Source organism: Camelus bactrianus, chromosome 34, assembly GCF_048773025.1.
Source record: "Camelus bactrianus isolate YW-2024 breed Bactrian camel chromosome 34, ASM4877302v1, whole genome shotgun sequence".
Classification (NCBI taxonomy): Eukaryota; Metazoa; Chordata; class Mammalia; order Artiodactyla; family Camelidae; genus Camelus; species Camelus bactrianus.
This window is the reverse complement of record NC_133572.1, coordinates 7,818,382-7,827,289: the sequence shown is the minus strand read 5'-3', so window position 1 is coordinate 7,827,289 and position 8,908 is coordinate 7,818,382.

Sequence of the window (8,908 nt, the reverse complement as noted above, 5' to 3'; positions counted from 1 at the left end):
ACATTTCAGACAGAGACTTGTATTTCTTCTACCAAGCAACATTTAGGAAGTGTTAATATTGTATATATTTTTATATTACCTTCTTCCAAGTAATCACTGTCCAGACCTGCTACGGAGAGCACTCCATATATTGGAATATACTGGAACTTGCAGGGCAATCTTTTGTGATTGAATTTTAATCAGGATTCTTAGGGAAAGAAAGTTTATAGAGTTGCCTAATTTCTGTCTCTGTCTCTTTTTCTGTGTCTCTCTCATTTTCATCCTCCCTTAACCTAACCAGCTAATGATGCCGTAAAAAATCTGAAGTTGCCGGGATGTTTTCCTCACATCTGTGTCCCATCTAGGTTGTGTTAGGACGTTTATTTCCCTTCTGAGTTAAACTCAAGCAAATGAGCAGGCGCCTTTTCTGGGCAAGCCCAGAAAATTCCACAGGGAGAGATGTGGGTGGCATCTCTGTGCCCTGCAGTTCAGGCAGACGGCCTTTCTGCCCGGTGACACCCCTGCACACTGGGACAGCAAGTACAGGGAGCACCTTCCCTCTCCTGGACACTCAGACCGCTTCCTTCTCCTAGACACTGGAGGCCGCTTCTCCAGCCAGCGCCTTCTGCCCCTCATCTCTCTCCGGGATACATCATCCCACCCTCACCTAGCTCATACTCGTCTTTGCCTGTGGTAACTCGAGATTTTTCTTCTCTGGTTGCCAGGTCTCCATTACGTCAAACCTAGGACCAGCACATTTTTTAAAATGTACTTATTTAAACAACAGAGGGTTTACAGACAAGACCAGTGTGCATTTTCACACCCTTGCTAGCAAGAATTGCAAATCATAATTTCAGTTGTTTAGCAATTTTACCTGCATTATCTCATTTTATCCTCTCAAGAACTCTGTGATGTCCTTATTATTATCTCTGTCTTGTAGATGAGGAAACTGGGACTAAGAGTTGTGTGACTTGTCCAAGTCAGAGTGCAGCGGAGCTGGTATTCACACCCAGGTCCTCTAACTGCAAGTCTGTCGCTCCTTCTCTGACGTGACAGGTGTCTCTCTGGGGAATGCATGAGAGACAAACCCATCCAGGCCTCCGCAGGCCTCCTTGCTGCTGCCTGGGTGGAAATCTGAGGTCTAAGAGAGCGTGGCATTCTTAAAAGGAGTGTCTAGTTGAAATTTAACGAGCTGGCCCTCACTTTTTCCTTGGCTGCTGCTGGGTTTCTGGGCTTGTGGTGCTGAACATCAGAGATAGGAAAGAAGCCCGTACATCTCACCTCGCAGACACAGGAAACAAGACAAGACTGGGTTAGTGTTTGAGGCAAGGAACAGCGACAATAAAATATTCCATCCATAAAACCTCTACCGAGCTGATGTGTTTAAGTGGACATGTGGCCTTCGGTCAACAAAGCCAAAAAGAATATCTTGTGTTTTTCTTCCTTTTCTTTCTCCTCCTCACATTGTTCCTTAGCCCATCAGCTAATGGCACTCAAATGACAGAGTGAGCCAGAAGTTTATGTCACTTGGCCTTTGAATTTTATGGTTCAGAGTTGTTAAAAAATAGAAAAGATCCCCCCCCCACAGCAGTACTTTCATTTTTTTATTTTTTAAAGTTAGATTGTAAAAACTAAATTCACTTTAATTTTATTATATATGTATTTTAGGTCTCAGTTTAAACCAAAAAAGGCTAGATGATCATTAAGTTCCATTCTGACTTAAATATTCTGTAAATTTTACCCCAGTGGATGGAAATTCAGTGAGACAGTCATACAAATTCTTGTTACTGAGATTAGTTGTCTTTTTAAACCCAAATAATGACAAGAGTGTTAATCAAATCACAATGAAGACAGCTCTAAAGTCTCATGACCTATAATAATTCAGCTGTCTTTTTAGCTTGGTGATAATTAACTGTATTTTTTTTTAGTTTATAATATTTGGGATTCCTATTGTCTTGCCTGATTCTAAAATTGGAGGAAGCTAGATATAATGCACAGACTGATGAAGATTTGCCTAAGCCCCAGCAATACGAGAGCAAGATTCACCGTAACTCAGATATACCTACCTAGCACTGGAGTTAAGTCGCAGAATTAGAAAACAAGTCGGTCTCCTTACCAGGCACACAGTGAGGTGCATCGTGGGTGTGGGTTCACGTAGACTCCAAACAGGAGTTCAGGAAAGGTAATAGTGGGGAGCAGGGTTCAGAGTAGAACCATTCTCCTACCTGCCTTCAGGTTCCCATAGACTGGGATGCATCCTTTTGAGATGGAATTTCTCCTTTTCTTCTACTCTTTAGTGACAGTATTAGTTCAAGCAGCCTGCTACTGAAAGCACATAAGCACATCCTGCTCCCATGGGCTTCCCTGTGGACATCCCATCACAGCTTTACCCAGGAGCCGAGGCCCTGGGCCCGTGTTCTCACTCAGCAAGGACAGTTTTACCCAGGGGTGGCCTCCACCAAGCATATGGGGAACAGTCATTTGTGAGATCAGGTTGGCAATTTTGCCTCTCTTGGTGGGCACGGTCCTTCCCCTTCCCCTCCAGCCTTGCTGCCAACCTCTCGAACTCCCTGTGAAGCAACAGAATCTGTTGGAGCTGCTTAACCAGAATCCGCTTTGCTTCAAGGTTATGCTCCTCTATGAGAACCACATGTAGAGGAGAGGGTATAGCTCAGAGGCAGAGTGCATGCTAAGCAGGCACAGGGTCCTGGGTTCAATCCCCAGCACCTCCATTAAAAATAAATACATAAACCTAATTTCCTCCTCCTCTCTAAAACCAACCAAACAAAAAAAGAACCACGTGTAAGAGAAGCAAAGAATTAGACTTTTAGAGTAGAAGGTCTGGGACATGGGGAGACCTAACCCAAGCCCTTCATTGTTTAGAAGAGGAAATTAAGCCCAAGAGGGGTCAAATTAGGGGTAAAGTAAAAAGCCTTCTGCCAAGCAGTCCAACATTCTTTTAACTTCACCATTCTGCTGGCCGTGGCATGATTCATTCATTGGAGGAAAAGAAATCCTCACTGTGTTCAGAAGAATATGAAGAGAATAAACAATTCCCCACTGTTCAGTGAACCTGCTAATTCATCTGGAACAGAGACAACCTTAAAGGGCTGTAATTAGAGAGCAGTGGAAACAAACCTCCTCGGTCCCACTGCTTTGGAGAATGACCACTTGGTGGCACTGTGGCCAGTGGGCAGAGCCCACCGGCTCTTCACGGTGCCTGTCACACTGGCGATTTCAGACAAGTCCTGGTCTCTTAGCAACAAGGCAGTGAAAATTGCAGTGCACACAGAGGCAGCTGCAGATTAACTAATCAATCAGTGTGTTCCAAACACAGAGCATCTAAACATTGGAGGAAATTCCAAAATAATTAATACCCTCTATAGACGTGAAATCACTAGTCAAAATATTATTTTAAGCCCATTTCACAAATGGTAGCATTTTCCAAAAACCCCATCAGACCACCAAACTCGCAGTTGTGCCGCCCACACTTACCAGGGCCTCTCTCTTTTCTGCTCCTTTCAGCATTTGACTCTGAGAATTCATGGATTTTTCCATAGCAGTGTAATCTAGACTTACCCTAAAAGTAAATGTTTCTGTGTTCCTGGTAAGTAGATAGTTAAATTTATTTTAGGTTAAATTTATTTTCAGCCTGTCTCATTTCCCTTGGACCCCTTTAATTTTTTGAGCCCCTAAAATCTGAGTCATTCTGAATTTTTTGCTCACTTGAACACTTCTGTTTTCTTTCTCAGAAGAAGCCTCTTTGTTATCATTATTACCATTTTTAATTGAAGTATAATGGTTAGTGTTGTGTTAGTTTCAGGTGTACAGCAAAGTGATTCAATTATATATATATATGTATATATTCATGTGTATATTCTTTTTCAGATTCTTTTCCATTATAGGTTAGTATAGTTCCCTGTGCTATACAGTAGGTCCTTGCTGTTTATCTATTTTATATATAGTAATGTGTATCTGTTAATCCCAAACTCCTAATTTATCCTTCCCCACTGCTTTCCCCTTTGGTAGCCATTAATTTGTCTTCTACATCTGTTTCTGTTTCGTAAATAAGTTCATTTGTATTATGTTTTAAGATTCCACATGTAAGTGATATCATAGGATATTTCCCTTTCTCTGACTTACTAGAATAAAAGTATTGCTTTAAAAACTCTCCATCAACCCTAAATGAGTTATACAATCAGGATTTACCGATAATTTAAAGAATGGGCGATTTTAGTTCAGGAAAATGACCCCCAGAAATGCTGGGCTCTGTGGTGACGAGTGCATGTGTATCGTATGTGTATCTGGTTTCAGGATTATGATGTAGGTTCCGAACTTGAGAACATAATCTGGTTTTCAGCAGTCAGTCAATAAAGCAGTTCCAGCTGTTTGCCCACAACAGCTAGATAAGGGAGATGAAAACTCCTTTAAGGGAATTTTGAATGAATTCTCTCTCTTCTGTTTTCTCACAATTGTATCTTCCAAAGAATGATCTCTTTAAGGAGACTAGATTCTGCTAGTAGGATCCTGAAGGTGCTAGGTAAGATCATGGCACAGATACCTGGGTAGCAGAAAAGGAGATATGCAGAGTTGCACGGTGGAGAGGATGGGGAGCACAGTGGCTAGGGATGGATTTTTACCCTGTTCATCAGTCCAGATTCATTTAAATGTCTTGGCTATCTGATTCTCCAGGCAGATGCCCTGTACCTGAACGACCTTTTAAAAATTAGTAGCCATTGGGCACAAGACTCCAGTGACACCTCCAGCCAGCAGAGTTTTTCCTTAGTCACAATAGTATGATGGTTGTTTTGGGGGGCTCTGGAATCAACTTCTGTGTTGAAGCTCATGTTCTGCTTACCACCCATTTAACCAGCAAATTGTTCTCAAGCCCCAGCTTCTCTGTTTTTAAAATGGGGAAAGTAACAGTGCCCACCTGTATTAGTGTTCTCTAGGAAAAGCAGAACTAATAGGACATAGATGACAGATAGATGGATAGATGACAGTATTTAAAGAAATCAGTTCATGCAATTGAGGGGACTGGCCAACTTGAAATTTGTAGGGCAGGTTGGCAGGCTGGAAACTCAGGTAGCTGATGTAGTCTTGAGTTTGAAATCTATCGGGCAGGCCAGCAGGCAGGATTTGATGCTGCAGTCTTGAGGCAGAATTTCTTCTTAGGGATACAGTCTGTAATCTTGTATCCTGCTACTTTCTGAATTCGTTTATCAGTTCTAGTAGTTTTTGTGTGGAGTCTTTAGGGTTTTCTATATATAGTATCATGTCATCTGCATATTGTGAAAAATTTACCTCTCCCCTTCCAATTTGGATCCCTTTTATTTCTATTTCTTGTCTGATCGCTGTGGCTCAGATCTCCAGTACTACTACGTTGAATAGAAATGGTAAGAGCGGGCATCCTCGTCTTGTTTCAGATTTTAGTCAGAAGGCTTTCAGCTTTTCACCACTGAGTATTATGTTGGTTGTGGGTTTGTCATACATAGCTTTTATTATGTGAAACAACAGGTTTTTCATACCACTATCGAACTGTAGCATTGTTTTCCTTCTTTAGCTTCTTTTTTTTTTTTTTTTTTTTTTCCAGTTCTGCTAAGATTTTGCAGACTCAAGATGGAAGGAACAATTGGGAGCAGGAACTTGAATGGAAGGGAGGTAGGTGGCAGAGCTGCTTCTGTTCACTTACCCCAAAGGGAATTTTTTTTCCCATTTGAAATGTTCTGAAGGTCTGGGCTAAATTCAGGATATAAGAATGCGTGAGAATGTAGACTTTTATCATCATTCTTCTGTTGGGATTTCCACGTATACAATAGAAAGAACTGATGGAGGGAAATCAGTTTCAACAGTTAATTTAACTATTCATTCTTGCAGAATATGAAAAACCGGTGAAATAGGGCTTAAGTGGCTCTTGGCCGTAGTTAACAGCAGGCAACTGTGTAGCTAAACACATGTACCCGTTGCATATTTTTAGTTGAACCGTGAGTTCTACTGTAACTAAAAACAAATGTAAGTGAAATCAAGTGAAACTGGACTCAATTTGGTTTTTGTTGTTGTTGTTGTTGTTGCTTGTTTGTTTGTTTTAAAAGCTATTTGGTGATTGAAGTGGAAGGGGAGAGAAAAGCAATATAAAGCCAAAGGCGCACACTTATGAACACAAATATTGTAAGGAACTTTTAAGTTTATTTTGAAGAAAATTTTAAACCAGCAAAATGGTTTATGGCTTTTTTTTTTTTTAAGAAAAGACATGTAAATATACTGTTTAGAGGACAAAGGGGGAAAATACTGCTTATATTTAAGATTATCGGCTTTGTGGTTTAAAGAAGCCCTCAACGATGAAAGGCCACATATTGAAACGCAATTTAATTTCATAGACGAAGTAGAGATCTGTAAAAGCACCTGTTTCTGAGCTGTCACACCTTGTGGAAGGTGATAGTGAGACCTTGCCCCATGGCAGCCAAGACTGCCCACAGGCTGGATAGAAGGCATTCATCACCCAGCCTCAAGGAAACTGCTAATGCCCACAGGCTGGGTAGAAGGCATCATCACCCAGCCTCAAGGGAACTGCTAATGCGCTTAGTGGGATTATCCCAACCCGGTCTCGTCTGCCCCAGAACTGATCCCATAGACAGGCTGGTTCTTCGCTCCCTAGTCATCCCCATAGGAGACTGAAATACATTAACCAGAGGGCCAGTGTATTGATTTACACGGGGGTATATTCCTTTCCAATGGCCAGAATGCTTCGATGACCTATATAGGGTACATTCTTACTAGTTTTGGAATAATTGGGAACTTGGAAATATAATCTGTGAGTTGTTTGGTGAATATGGAATCTGAAAAAAAGTGTGGGTCATTGTTGGGCTTTTTGTTGTTGTTGTTATTTGGGAAGATATTTTAAACTAGTTTATTTTTATAAATTGAATATGATATGTATTTTTAAGGAAAAAGTGAAACAATTGTATGTTATCTGTTATTGCACATTGCCCTAAAATCTGGCGGCTTAAAATAACACACATTGTTTAATCTCATAACTCTAGGGGTCAGGAACCTGCACACAGTTTAACTGTGTCCTCTGATTCACAAGGCTGCCGTCAAAGTGTCAGCCAGGGGTAGGGTCTTATCTGAAGGTTCAACACAGGTAGGGCCTGCTTCCAAGCTTACATGGTTGTTGTTGGAATTCGGTACATTAAGAGCCTGAGTTTTGAGGGGCATTATTATTTACTTTCTGTCATAAATCCTGTACTGCCTTGTCTTGTGGTATTGGCAAGCATCGTCTTTGTTCTATCAAAGCGGTAAAATCCAAAACTCAGTGTGGGCTTGGGATGGCCCTTTGGCCTGTTGGTTCTGGGTCAGCCAAGTCTCCCTGCGTAGGCACAGGGGTCATCATTTCTAGACTACTGACTTGATTCCAGGTTGGGGTTGGGGCTGGAAAGTGCTGGTCAGGCTTTTTTTCCTCCTTTCTCAGGAAAAGGGGCACTGAGGCATGACAGGATTGAATTGGGTTCTGTTGGATCTCAGAAAGTTTTTCCTGCTCAAATATTCATCTTACTGCAGAGTCAGAATGGCCTGCCTGTAAGCCAGAACTTACTGTCCAACTCCAGCCCAGCCCCTGGCTCAGGAGTGTTTGGAAACGGTGTCACAACACAGTACGTAAATTAGCTGTATCCACGCTGACCCCAGGACTTGCTAAAAGAATTCAGCTGATTTACCTGCTAGTCATTTCTAGAGTTGAGCTGGGTATTTCTCTGCCACCCATAAGTTTCTGAGTCACAATGATCATCTCTCTTGTGAAGTAACCTGAATTAGATATGGACCCCTCCCAGCTGCCTACAGACTTACAAAATGACTTCCAGCTCCATGTGTCTTCCAATCATGTATTTTGGAGGCCTCAAATGTGTCTGCTCTGGTCAGGGCCATCCTAGCCTACACCAGGCCGATCTTACTGATGTGCTGGAAACCAACTCTGGCAGGAAATCCCCAATTTGTAGCCTTTACTGATTTTTGTGGTGTCTGTACTCCCATCATTACTGATTAAAAGCTACTGATGTGATGTCACTCACGTGGAGCTGGGAAGAGAGACATACCACTGGCTTTCCTCGGGGGCCAGCAGCACACCGCTGCAGCACCTGTTGTTTTGCACGTTTTAGAAAAGGCACCCTCTGGGTGGAGGAATTAAGAAAAGCTCCTGTCTGGGCAGACCTGCGCCACATGTACGGCCTGGGGAGCAATGGCAGGTGCCCTTCCCCCGCCACACGGCTGGTCGATTTTAGGTCCATTCACCTCCTCAGTGGGTGCCTTTGTGTGATGCACATTCAGCACAACCTGACAGGGCAGTCCTGGCTCTGATTCATGATACTCTCTAATTAAGTAAAATGGACGAATAAGGGAAAAAGAACCAAGTTACCTAGCAGCCTGAAAACCTGCTTTATGCAAATGATAGGATTATAGCCGGGTGGAGCATTAATTGTTCTTAAAATTAGTCTAATTAATAGAAGGCTATTATTGCTTAAAAAGAGCTCCCAACTACACCATCCCAGGGACATAATGATACAGCGAAAAAAACTTTGAAAACATGATACTTACAATGCTACATATTTAGATTCCAGCCCATAAAATAAATCTATTTCTCCTTAGTGATTTAAATCTTAACAACAGTCAAACCCAGACACGTGAATATTTTAAATTTAACGTAGTTCTTTACTATGTAAGAAGCAGTTTCTTATAACTCCTGTTTAGCCTACCAGTTACTCTGTGAGTTATCCTCCCTCTTCTCTACAGATAAGGAAACAGGCTGAGAGATTAAATAATTCAAGGTGATTCACAAAAATGGATCCAAACCAGTTCTTCTGCCTAAATCTCACACTCTTTTCACGATGTTTTATACAGACATATTTCAGTATTGCGAAAACAGACAACTTGAGATGTC